Source organism: Chiloscyllium plagiosum, chromosome 2 (assembly GCF_004010195.1).
Source record: "Chiloscyllium plagiosum isolate BGI_BamShark_2017 chromosome 2, ASM401019v2, whole genome shotgun sequence".
Lineage (NCBI taxonomy): Eukaryota > Metazoa > Chordata > Chondrichthyes > Orectolobiformes > Hemiscylliidae > Chiloscyllium > Chiloscyllium plagiosum.
Genome location: NC_057711.1, coordinates 96,435,898 through 96,454,568, shown reverse-complemented (window position 1 = coordinate 96,454,568; position 18,671 = coordinate 96,435,898).

Sequence of the window (18,671 nt, the reverse complement as noted above, 5' to 3'; positions counted from 1 at the left end):
CAGCATGTTTTAAACAGTTGAAGCAAGACTCTAATAAATCCCTGAATAGATATTTATTTCCTGCAATCACAACTCTTAAGCTCAAAGGGACACCACAGTTTTCTTTGACCAAGAAACATCCTGTGCCTTTGACATCCTTTGGGTACTTGAAGTGTCTGGTTGACAGCTATATCCAAATTGAGGATTTCTGCAAGTTATCAGAAATGAAAGGCCAGGTCAAAATCTTTGTTGTTAATTTTAAAGGAAGGTCCTGTGGACCTGAAGAGACAGAAAGTGGATCCAGTAGAAAATGAGGACAGGGATTGGAAACATTCCACTACTTCCTCATTTAAATATTAGCGCCAAGCAGCTTTGTGCTACTGTGGAGGCTGCACTCCTCAGCAAAGACATTAATTTGAATAAAGATAGAACCAGTTAAAGTTAGACTGTAGCTCAAAAAGTAGATGTAGTATTTTGAATATAGCAGATGGTGATGGTGGTGGTCAGTGTTGATACATTCATGGCTGATGAAATATTTCAAAACCTTCACACACCCCATCCACAAAACCCTGTATCTATTAATCTTTGCTTAAATCATATTCATAAGATAGCATAACTAGCTTCCACAGACCTCTGTATAACAGAATTCCAAAGATTCACAACCCTCTGATTAACCCATTTCTCCTCATCTCGGACCGAAGTGACGTCCCCCTTATTTTTTAAATTGTGCCCCCTGGTTCTAGACTGCCCAACCAAGGGAAACATCTTAACTGCATGTACCATGAATATTGCTTCAAATGCTTTGTAGGTTTCATTGAGATCATTTCTTATTTTTCACAGCTGTAGAGGATACAGGTCCAGTTTGCCCAATCTCTTTTCATAGGACCTTTCATTGTAGGATCACATCTAGTGAACCATTGTAGTACTCTGTCTATGATAATGATATTGTTCCTGAGATAAGGAAACTAAAGCACTCGAAATGCGGTCTAACCAAGCAAGACTTAACCTCTCCTGTATTCAAGTCCACTGTTGAATATTCTTTTTGATTAGAACACCTAGGACTCTTCGTATGTCTACACTTTACAAGCTCTTGTCATTTTAGAAATCTGAGCAGGAGGAGAAGTAGAGGTGAAGCACAAGATAGACAGCGTGTCTCAAAACTCTTTGATGGTCAAGGAGATGTACAATTGAGAAACGTCCAGGAGGTATACATTCAATGGGTGCAGATACATATTTTAAACAATATTAAATGAAGAACCCCCAGAAACCCAGAGATGCTGTCTCAAAATATTAAATGACCTTATATGAGTCAGTAAGGTTAGATTTTTACATGCCACATTCTTACAAGTAAACGACCAGCTACATATGCTGCTCCAATCACCCACTTCACTCACTAACCAATACTCTTAAAAAAACCATGTATAGTTCACATTCATAACCTCACCTCATTATCACAAGTTTAACAGTGCTGCCAACCTCACGCCCACATTGCACAGCTTGTGCACGTTGACTGCTATTCAGCTTTGACAATGATATCATATGTTGTGAAACTTGAAAGAATTCAGGAAAGATTTACAAGGATGTTGCTAAAGTTGGAGGATTTGAGCTATAGGGAGAGGTTGAATAGGCTGGGGCTGTTTTCCCTGGAGCGTCAGAGGCTGAGGGGTGACCTTAGAGATGTTTATAAAATCATGAGGGGCATGGATAGGATAAATAGACAAAGTATGTTCCTTGGGGTGGGGGAGTCCAGAACTAGAGGGCATAGATTTAGGGTGAGAGGGGAAAAATAAAGAAGAGACCTAAGGGCCAATCTTTTCACGCAGGTGGTGTACGTGTATGGAAAGAGCTGCCAGAGGAAGTGGTGGAGGTTAGTACAATTGCAACAATTAAAAGGCATCTGGATATGTATATGAATAAGAAGGTTTGGAGGGATATGTGCCGGGTGCCAGCAGGTGAGACTAGATTGGGTTGGAATATCTGGTCAGCATGGATGAGTTGGACCGAAGGGTCTGTTTCCGTGCTGTACATCTCTATGACTTTATGACACTATCACGCAAGCATTTTACACCATACTCACTGATACATTTCTCTTATTCTTGCAAGAAAGATAAACAGCCCATAACTGGAGGTGGCTAGCACCTAATTGGAAAGGCTATATCCCTTGACTCCTATGAAGAAAACAATACTGGTCATCATTGGATTTGTCACTGAGTTTATGAGCACAAGTTGTGCTGAAATCATTGAGCATAATGGCTTGTACCTAACTCATAGAATCCCTACAGTACAGAAAGACGTCATTTAACCCACTGAGTCTGCACTGATCGCGCACACACATGTCCCACCCTATCCCTGTAACCCTACTTTTGCCACGCTTCATCCATCTAACATCATTTAGACTGTAGGAGGAAACCTAAGCGCCAGGTGGAAACCCACATAGACATGGGGGGAATGAGCAAATTCCAAACAGGTAGTCACTAAAGGCTGGAATCGAACATGGGTTCTTGGCACTGTGTGGCAGTGGTGCTAACCAATTTATTAACACTATGCACCCTCTCTTCCATGAAGGTAAACACATATGGCTTAAACCTGCTCCCAACAACTCGGAACCACTGCCTCTGGTTATGTGCATCCATTCTTGACTATTACATTTAGATACCAGCTGTCTTGGAATGGAAGCTTAGAAATTAGATGCAGGAGCAATCACGCTTTATCATTCAATATGATCATGGCTGATCATCAAATTCAGCACCCTGTTCCCTCTTTCGACACATGTTCTTTGATCCCTTTAACTCGAAGAACAAAAGCTAAATCTTTTTTGAATATGAAAGAGGTTATATCAGTGCATGTGGTGCTATGTGTTTGAGAGAGCATTAAACCCTGTCTGAAGTTCGTGGTGCAGTCAGTTATGGCATTTCAAGAGACATGCCATCCTGACCTTGACCACCTGGGAGAGATCATTAAACATCTTATCACATGGCATCCAGCTCCTCAGAGCTACAGCACTGACCACCACGGTTAACTGGCCAAAGAAATTCCAGCTTGAAAGTTAACTAAATTTGGATGCTCTGCTGAACTACCTGTGCTTTTCTTTAAAGCACTTCAAAGCCAATTAACAGCTTAATTACAATTTCACGCATTGGAATTTTATGCAAGTGCCATATACTGTATCAATGAGTGAATAACAACAGTTCCTCTGAGTTTCCAGCCTCACACAGGATTCTTCAGTCAGGGTAATTAATGGCTTGTGAGCTTAATCAGATATTCTTGAAAAGGAGTGCCCAAAGAATTTTCTTTACTTTACCTTTTACTCTTACCACTTGATCAGAAGTTATATATTATTCCAACAATTTGTATTTACCCAGTCACTGGCAGACTGAATCAGACTTTGCCATGGCTGTTCTCAGGAATAGTTCTCAGTGTCACCAAAGGATAGAAAGGGCCATTTATCTTGTGGGGATAATCTCCCATTACCCATTACATAATTAGTTTTGCTCGAAGGGCTTTGCAATTTCAATACAGAGTTCATACTGCACTCCCTGCACAAGTCAAAAATAGGTCTGCATTTCCTTTCTGGGAAACATAAGTTAAACTCCCTCAGCAATTCCTACATAGCTTTTAGAACATAGAACATAGAACATAGAAAAATACAGCGCAGTACAGGCCCTTTGGCCCTCGATGTTGCGCCGATCCAAGCCCACCTAACCCACACTAGCCCACTATCCTCCATATGCCTATCCAATGCCCGTTTAAATGCCCATAAAGAGGGAGAGTCCACCACTGCTACTGGCAGGGCATTCTATGAACTCACGACTCGCTGAGTAAAGAAAAGTCAGGACTGTTGTGAAATTTATTGCAGAGCTTGGACTTTCAAAATGGTTCTGAGAACTGCTAAGATATTTTTGGGAGCAGAAGATATTACAGTGAATTACTGAAGTTTTTTACTGAAGCAAACCTGAGAGAGTAAGCAGATATATTGAAGGTGAAAATGAATGCCGAATCTCATAAAGTTGAGGTGCATGTGTTAATGAATCATGACTTAGAATGAAAGGAGAAAAATCTGAAATTGAGTTGGCACAATGAGAATTAGCTTCAGTTAGAAATGAAAAATATTTGACATAGAGAAAGAAGAATATTTTAAGGCAAAGGCAATGAAATTGGTATTTTAAAAGCTTGAACTACTTAAGGAAAGAGATATCAAAGAACATGCCTTGTCCAGAAGACTAAGTCTTATGGGATCCACAGTGAGTTAATAAGTTAGTACAAAATGGCTTGTAATATCAGATAGAAAGTAATTGTGGAAGGGTGTTTATCTGATTGGAGCTTGCTCACCCAATCTTCTAACCCCTCTTCCAGGTCATTTATAAAAATGACAAACAGCAATGGTCCCAAAACAGATCCTTGCGGAACACCGCTAGTAACTGCACTCCAAGATGAACCTTTACCATCAACTACTACCCTCTGTCTTCTTCCAGCCAGCCAATTCCTAATCCAAACCTCCAACTTACCCTCAATGGCATACCTCCGTATTTTTTGAAGGGTTGAACCCTCCAACTTTACAAAGAAAGGCCAGTGCCAGGAACATGCACAAGTATCCTCAGCTAATTAAGCCCAATCTAGAAAAGAGAACTAGTTGCCTGTAGATTAGTTAATATTGCTTCATTAAACCAGGGAGAGAAGGTTTCAATAGACAACTGGGTGCTGGGTGGGATCATGTAGAGCAATGGGGACAGGGTGGTCTGAGATTTTCCCACCCTGCTCTGATGTTGGGCCTTCATTGGCATGGATGCACCCACAGGGTGCTTTTGCCTACTGGCCCCATGGAAAGAAACTACTTAATTGTGCTCCTGGGAGACACTGCTGAAACATGGAACACAGTTTTACATTACATTACAGTGTGGAAACAGGCCCTTCGGCCCAACAAGTCCACACTGACCCGCCGAAGCACAACCCACCCATACCCCTACATTTACCCCTTACCTAATACTACGGGCAATTTTGGCATGGCCAATTCACCTGCTCATCTTTGGACTGTGGGAGGAAACTGGAGCACCCAGAGGAAGCCCACGCAGACACGGGGAGAACGTGCAAAATCCACACAGTCGGTCGCCTGAGGCGGGAATTGAACCTGGGTCTCTGGCGCTGTGAGGCAGCAGTGCTAACCACTGTGCCACCGTGCCACCCATTGGGTTGCTTCCCCAAATGCAGTGGGACATTCACCTTCCCTGAATACTGAGAGATGTTCCCTTCCACAAAGACAACACAGCAGTTTGCCTTGTCCCAACCACAGTGGGATTCCTTCCTTCCCAGCACTGTGATGATCACCCTTCCCTCAAACACAGTAAGGTCCTGTCGCTGCTTCTAAATGCAATGGGCAGTCCATTCCTAATGAACATAATAGGGTCTTCTTGCTCCTCATGAACATAGTGGGTTCTCCCCCCTTCCCAAACACAATGGAGTCTCCTCCCTATCTCCAAATACAGCAGGGTCTTCCTTTCCTCTGACTGCAGCTGGCTTTTCCATCATCAGCATGGTGATCTCTCCCTAATGTGGTAGGTTTCCATTCCACTGAATGATGTCACAATCTCTCTGAATAAAAGGCAAAAGAACTGTGGATGCTGGAAATCAGGAACAAAAACAGAAATTGCTGGAAAAGCTCAGAAGTTCTGGCTGGATGAACTTTCCAGTTCTGAGGAAAGATCACTGGACCCGAAATGTTAATTCTGATTTCTCTCCATCGATGCTGCCAGGCTTCAATTTCTGTTTTTGTTTCTGATTTCAAGCAACCACTGTTCCTTTGTTTTTGCTATGGATCTCGAGAAAGAGATCCAGCCATAAGCAGGAAGGGAATCTGGCCATGATAAGGAATCAGAGATTGTGAACAAAAACAGAAATTGCTGGAAAAGGTATGGCAGCATTTTTGAGAGAAATCAGAGTTAACATTTTGGGTCCAGTGACCCTTCCTCAGAACTGGGAAGTTCATCCAGCCAGAGGTTCAGAGATTTTACGGCAATTTCTGATTTTGTTCACAATCTCCATGCCCTAATTCCTTATCACAGCCAGATCCCCTTCCTGCTCATGGCCAGATCTATAACAAGTCCCCACCTCCACTGATCATGGCATGAACATTTGATCCTCACTTCACCTATTTGTGACCAGCTCCCATGTTGCCCTGACAGGGCTAGTTCCTACATTGACCTTCATTTGGATGTTACCTGTTTTCTTCCTTTCCCAGTGGTGTTTAGATCTCCTCTTACCAGTCACTGCCAAGGAATTACAGGGATAGAAAGGAGGTGGCTGGGGAGGGGCAGGGTCTGGATGGGATGCCCTTCAAAGGGTCAGTGCAGACTTGATGGGCTGAATGTCTTCTTTCCACAATGCAGCATTCTTAACTATTTCCCTCACTTTGGCATCCAGATGATTGTAATCTCAACTGTCACAATCCTTCATTTTTTAAGGAATATTTGCCCAGTATTCATCTTCTTGCACCAGAGGATTCCATTCTTCTCAGTCACTGTGTCATGATAGCTTCAAAGGGAACTTTGAACTGCCAATTCCCTTCTCAGAGAAACTTAATCTTTGCTGTTCTTTCTCGATCTAATGTAGGTCTTTGATTTTTTTTGCTGTTCCTCCCCCTTCCCCAGTCCTGCCCTAATGTCAGTAAGTATAACTTGTTAATCTTTGATTAAAAACTGATGGAAATTGTAAGGGAAAGCTGCCAGAATACTCACCAAGTGAACCCAGCTAAACAATCCACAACTGGAAAAACCTGTTCTCTGTAGTTTTGACTAAAGTTAGTCATATTTTTCATGTCCCTGTGCTGACAACTGCTGAATTATTCTCAGGAACGTGACAATATTCAGCAAGAGATAATGTTTCCCTGAATAGCTATGAGACAATTTTATAACAAGCAAGAGAGTAAAATTCATGCTGCAGTTGAATAAATTTACTATCATTGACCCCATGCGGGGTGAGTTACATTCATGTGGTATTGTGGAAGTACTTAACCTTTCAGCTAAATTCCATGCCTAGTGGAGAAATGGGAAAATGTATTTTCCCACACAAATAAATGAGGCTCTTCCTCCGAATGGACTATTCAATTAGACATTGGTAAATTTGGTTCATCACAACTTCCAAATATTGCTAAGCTATTAACTGAATACGAACAAATCAATTAAGAGCAAGAGTAGGCCATTCAGCCCTTCAAGCTTGTTCCACCATTCATTAAGGAGAAAGTGAGGACTGCAGATGCTGGACATCAGAATCGAAGAGTATCGTGCTAGAAAAGCACAGCCAGTCAGGCAACATCCGAGGAGCAGGAGAGTCGACATTTTGGACATACGCCCTTCATCAGGAATGCGGTTGGTATGCCAAGGGGCTGAGAGATAAATGGAAGGGGGGGGGGGGGGGGTGGGGCTGGGAGAATGCAATTGGGAATGCTATAGGTAGATGAAAGTTGGGGAGACAAGATGCCAACTTGAGGATGGTTTCAGAGAACATCTCTGGGACCCGCACTAACTAACCCCGTGGCCCCGTGGCTGAACACTTTAATTCCTCTGTCAAGAACATGCAGGTCCTGGGCCTCCTCCATTGCCACACTCTAACCATCCGACGCCTGGAGGAAAAACACCTCATCTTCCACCTTGGGACCCTCCAACCACACGGGGTCAATGTGGATTTCACCAGTTTCCCCATTTTCCTTCACCCAGTCCCAACCTTCCGACTTGACACTGCCCTCCTGAATGGTCCTACCTATACATCTTCCTTCCCAACTATCTGCTCCTCCCAACCTATCACTTTCACCCCCATATTCATCTACCTATCGCATTTCCAGCTGCGTTACCCCAGCACCATACCCCTCCCATTTATCTCTCAGCCCCCTTGGCCAGAAAAGCCTCATTCCTGATCAAGCTCTTATAGAGTCATAGAGTCATAGAGATATTCAGCATGGAAACAGACCCTTCGGACCAACCTGTCCATGCCGACCAGATATCCCAACCCAATCTAGGCCCACCTGCCAGTACCCGACCCATATCCCTCCAAACCCTTCCTATTCATATACCCATCCAAATGCCTCTTAAATGTTGCAATTGTACCAGTTCCACCACTTCCTCTGGCAGCTCACTCCATACACGTACCACCCTCTGTGTGAAAACGTTGCTCCTTAGGTTTCTTTTATATCTTTCTCCTCTCACCCTAAACCTATGCCCTCTAGTTCTGGACTCCCCGACCACAGGGAATAGACTTTGCCTATTTATCCTATCCATGCCCCGCATAATTTGTAATCCTCTATAAGGTCACCCCTCAGCCACCGACACTCCAGAGAAAACAGCCCCAGCCTGTTCAGCCTCTCCCTATAGCTCAAATCCTCAACCCTGGCAACATTCTTGGAAATATTTTCTGAACCCTTTCAAGTTTCACATCATCTTTCCGATAGGAAGGAGACCAGAATTGCATGCAATATTCCAAAAGTGGCCTAACCAATGTCCTGTACAGCCGCAACATGACCTCCCAACTCCTGTACTCAATACTCTGACCAATAAAGGAAAGCATACCAAACGCCTTCTTCACTATCCTATCTACCTGCGACTCCACTTTCAAGGAGCTATGAGCCTGCACTCCAAGGTCTCTTTGTTCAGCAACACTCCCTAGGACCTTACCATTAAGTGTATAAATCCTGCTAAGATTTGCTTTCCCAAAATGCAGCCCCTCGCATTTATCTGAATTAAACTCCATCTGACACTTCTGGCCATTGGCCCATCTGGTCCAGATCCTGTTGTAATCTGGTAACCCTGTTCGCTGTCCACTACACCTCCAATTTTGGTGTCATCTGCAAACTTACTAACTGTACCTCTTATGCTCGCATCCAAATCATTTATGTAAATGACAAAGAGTAGAGAACCCAGCACCGATCCTTGTGTGACTCCACTGGTCACAGGCCTCCAGTCTGAAAAACAACGCTCTACCACCACCCTCTGTCTTCTACCTTTGAGCCAGTTCTGTATCCAAATGGCTAGTTCTCCCTATATTCCATGAGATCTAACCTTGCTAATCAGTCTCCCATGGGGTACCTTGTCGAACGCCTTACTGAAGTCCATATAGATCACATCTACTGCTCTGCCCTCAGCAAAATACTCAAGCAAGTTTGTGAGACATGATTTCGAATCGCAAAGTCATGTTGACTATCCCTAATCAGTCCTTGCCTTTCCAAATACATGTAGAACCTGTCCCTCAGGATTCCCTCCAACAACTTGCCCACCATTGAGGTCAGACTCACCGGTCTGTAGTTCCCTGGCTATCATTACCGCCCTTCTTAAACAGTGGCGCCACATTTGCCAACCTCCAGTCTTCTGGCACCTCACTTGTGACTAATGATGATACAATTATCTCAGCATGAGGCCCAGCAATCACCTCTCGAGCTTTCCACAAAGTTTTCGGGTTCACCTGATCAGGTCCTGGGGATCTATCCACCCTTAACCGCTTCAAAACATCCAGCATTTCCTCCTCTATAATATGAACATTTTGCAAGATGTTACCATCTATTTCCCTACAGTCTATATCTTCCATATCCTTTTCCACAGTAAATACTGATGCAAAATATTCATTTAGTATCTCCCCCATTTTCTGTGGCTCCACACAAAGGCCGCTTTGCTGATTTTTGAGGGGCTGAAAATGTGTTGCTGGAAAAGCGCAGCAGGTCAGGCAGCATCCAGGGAACAGGAGAATCGACGTTTCGGGCATAAGCCCTTCTTCAGGAATGATCTTTGAGGGGCCCTATTCTCTCACTAGTTACCCTTTTGTCCTTAATGTATTTGTAAAAACCCTTTGGATTCTCCTTAATTCTATTTACCAAAGCTATCTCATGTCCCCTTTTTGCCCTCCTGCTTTCCCTCTTAAGTATACTCCTACTTCCTTTGTACTCTTCTCAGGATTCACTTAATCTATACTGTCTATATCTGACATATGCATCCTTCTTTTTCTTAACCAAACCCTCAATTTCTTTAGTCATCCAGCATTCCCTATACCTACCAGCCTTCCCTTTCACCTTGACAGGAATATACTTTCGCTGGATTCTCGTTATCTCATTTCTGAAGGCTTCCAATTTTCCAGCCGGCCCTTTACCTGCGAATATCTGCCTCCAATCAGCTTTCGAAAGTTCTTACCTAATACCATTAAAATTGGCCTTTCTCCAATTTAGAACTTCAACTTTTAGATCTGGTCTATCCTTTTCCATCACTATTTTAAAATTAATAGAACTATGGTCGCTGGCCCCAAAGTACTTCCCCACTGACACCTCAGTCACCTGCCCTGCCTTATTTCCCAAGAGTAGGTCAAGTTTTGCACCTTCTCTAGTAGGTACATTCACATACTGAATCAGAAAATTGTCTTGTACACACTTAAGAAATTCCTCTCCATCTAATTCTTTAACATTATGATAGTCCCAGTCTATGTTTGGAAAGTTAAAATCCCCTACCGTAACTACCCTATTATTCTTACAGATAGCTGAGATGTCCTTACAAGTTTATTTCTCAATTTCCCTCTGACTATTAGGGGATATATAATACAATCCCAATAAGGTGACCATCCCTTTCTTATTTCTCAGTTCCACCCAAATAACTTCCCTGGATGTATTTATGCCCGAAATGTCAAGTCTCCTGTTTCTCACATGCAGCCTGACCGGCTGTGCTTTTCCACCACCGTTCATTAAGTTTTGTTCTGATTAGTCCATGTTTTCACCTACTCCAATAACCTTTCTCCTTCTTACTGAACAAACATTTATCTACCTTTGCTTTAACAATATATAAAGACATGAGTTCCATTGCCTTTTGAGGAAGGAATTTCTAAAGATCTATCACCCTCTGCAAGAAAACATTTCTCTATCTTGGCAACCCCTTTTCATGTATCAGAGACCTCTCATTTTAGAAGATCCAGCAATGTCAATATTTCAAACCTCTGACCTGCTTTTGTAGCCAGGGTGTTCATGCAGCAAATCAAGTTGAGCTTCTGTTCAATGGTACCCCCTTGGATAGTAGGGAGTTCAATTATTGTAACCATTGAATGTTAGCAGGCAGTCTCTTATTAGATTGTCTCTTATTGGTGATGGTCATTGCCTGGCATTTGTGTGGCATGAATGTTACTTGCCAATTGTCAGCCCAAGCTTGAATATTATCCAGATCTTGTTGCATTTGAACATGTACAGCTTCTGTACATAATGAGTCATGAATGGTACTGAATATTGTGCAATCATTAGCAAACATCCCCACGTTTGACCTTATGATGGAGGGAAAGTCATTGATAAAGCGACTAATGATGATTGGGCCTAGGTCACTACCCTGAGGAACTCCTGCAGAGATGTCTTGGAGTTGAGATCCTGGCCTCCAACAACCATGACCATCTTCCTAATGTCTGGTATGACTCCAAACAGCAGAGAGTTTGCCCCCAGTTTCAGTTTTTCTTGGACTCTTCCATGCCATGCTCATTTGAATGCAGCCTTGATGTCAAAGGCTGTCACTTTCACCTCACCTCTGGAATTCAGCTCTTTTGCCCATGTTTGAACCAAGGCTCTAAAGTGGTCAAGAGTTGAGTGACCCTGGTGGAACCTAAACTGGACATCACTGAGCAGGTTATTGCTGAGCAGGTGCTGCTTGATAACGTTGTTCACGACACCTTCCATCAATTTACAGATGATCGAAAGTAGACTGATAGCAGATAATTAGCCTGGTTGGATTTGTCCTGCTTTTTATGTACAGGACATATATGAGCAAGTTTCCACATTGTCAGGTAGATGCCAGTGCTGGAACTGTGGAGCTGCAAGTTTTGGAGAACACATTTCCAGTGCTATTGCAGGAATGTTGTCAGGGCCCAAAATCCTTTGCAGTTTCCATTTTGTTCAACCGTTTCTTGATAACATGTGGAGTGATTCAAATTGGCTAAAGACTGATACCTGCAATGCTGGGGACCACTGGAGGAGGCCAAAAGTGATCATTCACTCTGTGCTTCCAGCTAAAAATTGCTGCAAATGTTCCACCTTATATTTACACTGATGTGTTGGTCGCTTCCATCATTGAGGATGGATATATTTATGATTGCCTCTTCCTCCAGTGAGTTCTTTATTTTTCACCACTATTCTCAACTGAATATGGCAGGACTGTAGAGCTTAGATCTGATATGTTCGTTGTGGAATCACTTAGCTCTGTCTGTCACTTGCAATTTGAGCCATTTGGCATGCAAGTAGTCCATTTTGGTAGCTTCACCAGGTTTACACATCATTTTCAGGTATGCCTGGTGCTGCTAGGAGAAAGTGAGGACTGCAGATGCTGAAGACCAGAGTTGAAAAGTGTGGTGCTGGAAAAACACAGCAGGCCAGGCAGCATCCGAGGAGCAGGAGAATCGACGTTCTGGGCATCTGCAGTCCTTACTTTCTCCTAGTTGATCTTAACCTACTGCGAATCCTCTTGCAAGGATGCCTACCTTGAATAAGCTCTCCTCCTCCCTCTACAAGATTCCTGAGGAAGGGCTTATGCCCGAAACGTCGATTCTCCTGCTCCTCGGATGCTGCCTGGCCTGCTGTGTTTTTCCAGCACCATACTTTTCATGCCTGGTGCTGCTTCTGGCATGCACTCCTGCACTCTTGATTGAACTAGAGCTGATTGCCTGGCTTGATGGTAATGGTTGAGTGGGGGATATGCCAGCCCATGAGATTGTAGATTGTGCTGGTGTATATTTGGCCTACAGCACCTTGTGGATTCCCAGTCTTGAGCCGCTACATCTGTTCAAAGTCTGTGCCAATTAGCAGGGTGATAATGCAACACAACACAATGGACGTTATTCTCAATGTGAAGTAGGAACTTCATCTCTTCAAAAGACTGTGCGATGGTTATGCTTACTGATAATGTCATGGACAGATGCATCTGCAGCTGGCAGATTGGTCAGCATGAGATCAAATATGTTTTTCCCTCTTGTTGATTCCTTGAGCACCTGCTACAGACCAAATCTAGCAGCCTTATCCTTTAGGACCGGACCAGCCCGATCAGTAGTTCTGCTGCTGAGCCACCCTTGGTAGTGGACATAGAAATCTCCCACCCAGAGTATATTTTGCACTCTTGCCATCCTTAGTGCTTCCTCTAAGTGTTGTTCAATAATGAACGAGTATCAATTCTTCAGCTGAGGAAGGATGGAACATAATAATCAGTAGGAGGCTTCCGTGTCCATATTTGACCTTAAACCATGAGACTTCATGGGATCTGGAGACAATGGTGAGGACTCCCAGGACAATTCCCTCCTCACTGTACACCTCTATTGGGTGTTTCCTATCAATTGGACAGAACATATCCAGGGATGGTGATAGTGAAGTCTGGGACATTGACTGTGAGGTATGATTCAGTAAATATGACTATGTCAGGCTGTTGCTTGGCCATTCTATGAAACAGCTCTCCAATTGTTTGCATGAGGCCCAGATGTTAGTGAGGTAGACTTTGCAGGGTCGACAGGGTTGTTTCTGGTGCTGTCTTTTCTAATGCTTGGGCCAATGCCAGGCGATCTATCTGGCTTCATTTCTTCGAGACTTTGTAGTGATTGATACAACTGAATGGCTTCAGTGGGCATTTGAAAGTCAACCACATTTCTGTGGGGCTGGTGGTACTTGTAGGCTAGATGGGTTTTTTCAATAATTTTACAATGATTTCACGGTCATCAGTAGATTTGTAATTCCAGATTTGAATTCAAATTCCACCACCTGCCATGGCAGGATTCAAATCCAAGTGCCTAGGACATTGGGTGAGTTTCTGAATTAACAATATAAGCAATACTACCACTGGCCATCACCTCCCGACTCATCTTAAACAATCCTGCAAAGTGTCTCTAAGATGAATATTTTGGCATGTTCATGACATCAGTGTGCAAGCTTGGTGAATCATTTCATTTTGCAGCACATAAATCTTGAAGCTTATCCTAGCAAAGATTTATATGTTATATAATGACCACACAATGGAGGCCAGATTTTTTTTTAAACTGCTTCAAATTCTTCAAGGCAACATCACCATACAACAGTCTGTCTCCATAATTAGTATTTCTTCAGGCAATCAAGCAGGTAAAGAAAAGACTCTTTAGAATGGCAATAAGGAGAAACTTATTTCGCCAGAGAGTGCTAAATCTGTGGAATTCATTGCCACAGAATGCTGTGGAAGCCAGGTCATTGAGTATATTTAAAAAGAGATAGATAGATTTCTGATTGCCAAGGGGGTTAAAGGTTATGGGAGAAAGCAGGAAAATAGTTTTGAAAACCCAATCAACCATGATTGAATGACAGAGCAGACTCAATGGGCTGAATGGCCTAACTTCAGCTCCTATGGTCTGATAGTTATGTCAAGTTAAGCACCACATTGAGAGAAAGAGGAGATCAGATAAACGTGAGAAGAGAGCTTTCAATGGATGAAGGAATTCCCTTGGGGGCAAACTGTGGTAGATGGTATCAAGTGGAAAATTAGGTTTCTTTCAATCAACCACATGGGACTATATGAATGGAGAAAATAGAATTGATCTTCAGACAGCATTTTAATTACAAAAGCAATTTTGTCCACATCAGTGGACATTATTTCAAAGATTATGCTTTCATTGTGTCCACCTCAGCAAGATGAAATATTAGGGGGATGATACTTCAGAAGACAGTACTGTTGTTTACAATTCCAGATGATGATGCTAGTAGAACAATATTTACAGAAATCTTGTGTCAGTGCTTGTAACTCCTTGGTAGCCACCACTACCTGCAAAAGAAGTGTAATTGTAGTACATGAAGCATATGAATGAGAGCACTGAACTGGCATAATGTTGCAAATGGCACCTACTAATAGAAAATAATGAATTTCTAACTTAGGTCCGTGTCAAGCTTCATGAATCCCATAAGGATGGCATGCAAAAGTATGCGCACTTCTAATAAATCTCTCAAGAGGAATTCTAATCTATGTCAGGTACAAGGGACATGGATAACTGGGAGCACATTGAATCAGTCACATTTCTGCATGCTTGTGTTTGTTCATTTACTAAAGGTTTGCCTTTATCCAAATCAAGAGTCAACCTAGAGTTTCCCGCACGTAGCCTTGGTTTTACTTCTTTTCCTGAAGAAGAGCTCATGCCCGAAACGTCGAATCTCCTGCTCCTTGGATGCTGCCTGACCTGCTGCACTTTTCCAGCAACACATTTTCGGCTTTACTCAAATTGACCAAACCAGGTCAATAAATTTCAAGCATGCAGCACAGACTGAGATTATGTGATCTTTAGTGCATGTTTTAAAAATTCACCATTGAACTATTATTGAAAATGTCCAATCACAGTTACACATTTGTTTTCATCAGGAGAGATGCAAGAATGCCAAATTTCTAAGGGAATGACAATTCATACTGCATGAGAAAACAATGTTGGCAAGACAACTCTGATTGGCAGAAGTGTGGTCTTGGAGAATGAGCTGGGGACCTATTATCCTACATATTTGATCAAGAAGGATGCAATGCCTGGACATGTTCAGTTGTCCTGTGAATGAAAATTCCCTCTGGATGAACACATGTAGCTCCAGCAAATGTAAGTGAGTCCAATTGTAAACTCAATTGATAATCCTTAATCAGTTGTTCTGGCAATTCATAGCACACACAGGAAGTGTTGTCTAGTCAAATAATTATGTCTAACTTCAGATATCTGAATTTTGAAAGTACAAGCTAACTGACCTTATTAATATTGTATTATAGACACCCTAATAATCAGAGGAAAATTGAGAGACAAATTTGTAAGGAGATATCAGTTATCTGTAAGAATAATAGGGTGGTTATGATAGGGGATTTTAACTTTCCAAACATAGATTGGGATTGCCATAGTGTTAAGAGTTTAGATGGAGAGGAATTTGTTAAGTGTATACAAGACAATTTTCTGATTCAGTACGTGGATGTACCTATTAGAAAGGTGCAAAACTTGACCTACTCTTGGGAAATAAAGCTTGAGGTGTCAGTGAGGGAGCACTTTGGGGCCAGTGACCATAATTCTTTTAGATTTAAAATAGTGATGGAAAAAGATAGACCAGATTTAAAAATTGAAGTTCTAAATTGGAGAAAGGCCAATTTTGATGGTATTAGGCAAGAACTTTCAAAAGCTGAATGGGGGTAGATGTTCGCAGGTAAAGGGCTGGCTGGAAAATGGGAAGCCTTCAGAAATGAGATAACAAGAATCCAGCGAAAGTATATTCCTGTTAGGGTGAAAGGGAAGGCTGGTAGGTATAGGGAATACTGAATAACTAAAGAAATTGAGGGTTTGGTTCAGAAAAAGAAGGAAGCATATGTCACGTATCAGTATTTACTGTGGAAAAGGATATGGAAGTTATAGAATGTAGGGAAATAGATGGTGACATCTTGCAAAATGTACATATTACAGAGGAGGAAGTGCTGGATGTCTTGAAATGCATAAAGATGGATAAAACCCCAGGACCTGATCAGGTGTACCCTAGCATTCTTTGGGAAGCTAGGGAAGTGATTGCTGTGACTCATGCTGAGATATTTGTATCATGAATAGTCACAGGTGAGGGGCCGAAAGACTGCAGGTTGGCTAACATGGTGCCACTGTTCAAGAAGGGTGTTAGGGACAAGCCAGGGAATTTTAGACCAGTGAGCCTGACGTTGGTGGTGGACAAGTTGTTGAAGGGAATCCTGAGGGACAGGATGTACATGTATTTGGAAAGGCAAAGACTGATTAGGGATAGTCAACATGGCTTTGTGCATGGGAAATCATGTCTCACAAACTTGATTGAGTTTTTTGAAGAAGTAACAAAGAGGATTGATAAAGGCAGAGTGGTAGATGTGATCTTTATGGACTTCAGTAAGGTTTTCGACAAGGTTCCCCATGGGAGATTGGTTGGCAAGGTTAGATCTCATGGAATACAGGGAGAACTAGCCATTGGATACAGAACTGGCTCAAAGGTAGAAGACAGAGGGTGGTGGTGGAGGGTTGTTTATCAGACTGGAGGCCTGTGACCAGTGAAGTGCCACAAGGATCAGTGCTGCATCCACTACTTTTTGTCATTTACATAAATGATTTGTATGTGAGCATAAGAGGTATAGTTAGTAAGTTTGCAGATGACACCAAAATTGGAGGTGTAGTGGACAGCGAAGAAGGTTACCTCAGATTACTACAGGACCAATGGGCTGAGAAGTGGCAGATGGAGATTAATTCAGATAAATGCGAGGTGCTGCATTTTGGGAAAGCAAATCTTAGCAGGGCTTATATACTTAAAGGTAAATCCTCAGGATTGTTGCTGAACAAAGAGACCTTGGCGTGCAGGTTCATAGCTCCTTCAAAGTGGAGTTGCAGGTCGATAGGTTAGTGAAGAAAGCATTGGTATGCTTTCCTTTATCAGTCAGAGTATTGAGTACAAGAGTTGGGAAGTCATGTTGCAGCTGTACAGGACATTGGTTAGGCCACTGTTGGAATAATGCATGCATTATTCCTATCGGAAAGATGTTGTGAAAGTTGAAAGGGTTCAGAAAAGATTTACAAGGATGTTGCCAGGGTTGGAGGATTTGAGTTACAGGGAGCAGATGAACAGGCTGGGTTTGTTTTCCCTGGAGCATCAGAGGCTGAGGGGTGACCTGATAGAGGTTTACAAAATTATGAGGTGCATGGATAGGATAAATAGACAAAATCTTTTCCATGGGGTGGGGGAGTCCAGAACTAGAGGGCATAGGTTTAAGGCGCAAGGGAAAAAATATAAAGGAGACATACCTAAGGGGCAACCTTTTCATGCAGAGGGTGATATTGTATTGAATGAGCTGCCAGAGGAAGTGGTGGAGGTTAGTACAATTGCAACACTTAAAAGGCATTTGGATGGGTATATGAATAGGAACAGTTCAGAAGGATATGGGCCTAGTGCTGGCATGTGGGACCAGATTGGGTTGGGTCTCTGGTCGGCATGGACGGGTTGGATCGAAGTGCCTGTTTCCATGCTGTACATCTCTATGATTCTATGAGTATATTCAGTACTTCACAATTTGTGAACAACTAAAGGAATTTCACCACCAGTGCACTGTAGGTAGGCTGTAGATCCCAATAACCAGTGAATCATTATCAAGCAGCAAGTTTCTTTTTTATTTTATGGTTATAAAAGTGATTGCTGTTTGAATCTATCCAGTTCCATGGGTGTTTGCCACGCATATGTCTGGTTGTGAGTATAAAACCTTAAGTTATCTCAGAAATGTGACTTAAAAGAAGTTCTGGGATTTACATATTAATGAACCAAAACTTGCAACTCATTATAAAAGATGAAAGAGCAGTCTAGGTTTGTTCAATATATCATTTTAATTGCATGACACTGTGATTTTTGCTGTAAATTCTGTATGTTATTATTTTGCCCCATGAGTTACCTGATGAAGGAGCAGCGTTCTGAAAGCTTGTACTTCCAAATAAACCTGTTGAACTATAGCCTGGTGTTGTGTGATTTTTAACTCTGTCCACCCCAGTCTAACATCAGTACCTCCACATCATTTAGAATGAGGAAGTGATTAGATTGTATCGAGGTGAAAAGTCTATTTGAATTAGATAAGTAAGGGAAATCCATGGAACATGAGTAATAGATAAGTAAGATCCAAAGATAGGAACATGGCCCCTGTATCACAAGGACCCCTAACAAGGCAAGGAATGATATTCTTTATGTCCACTTTAAA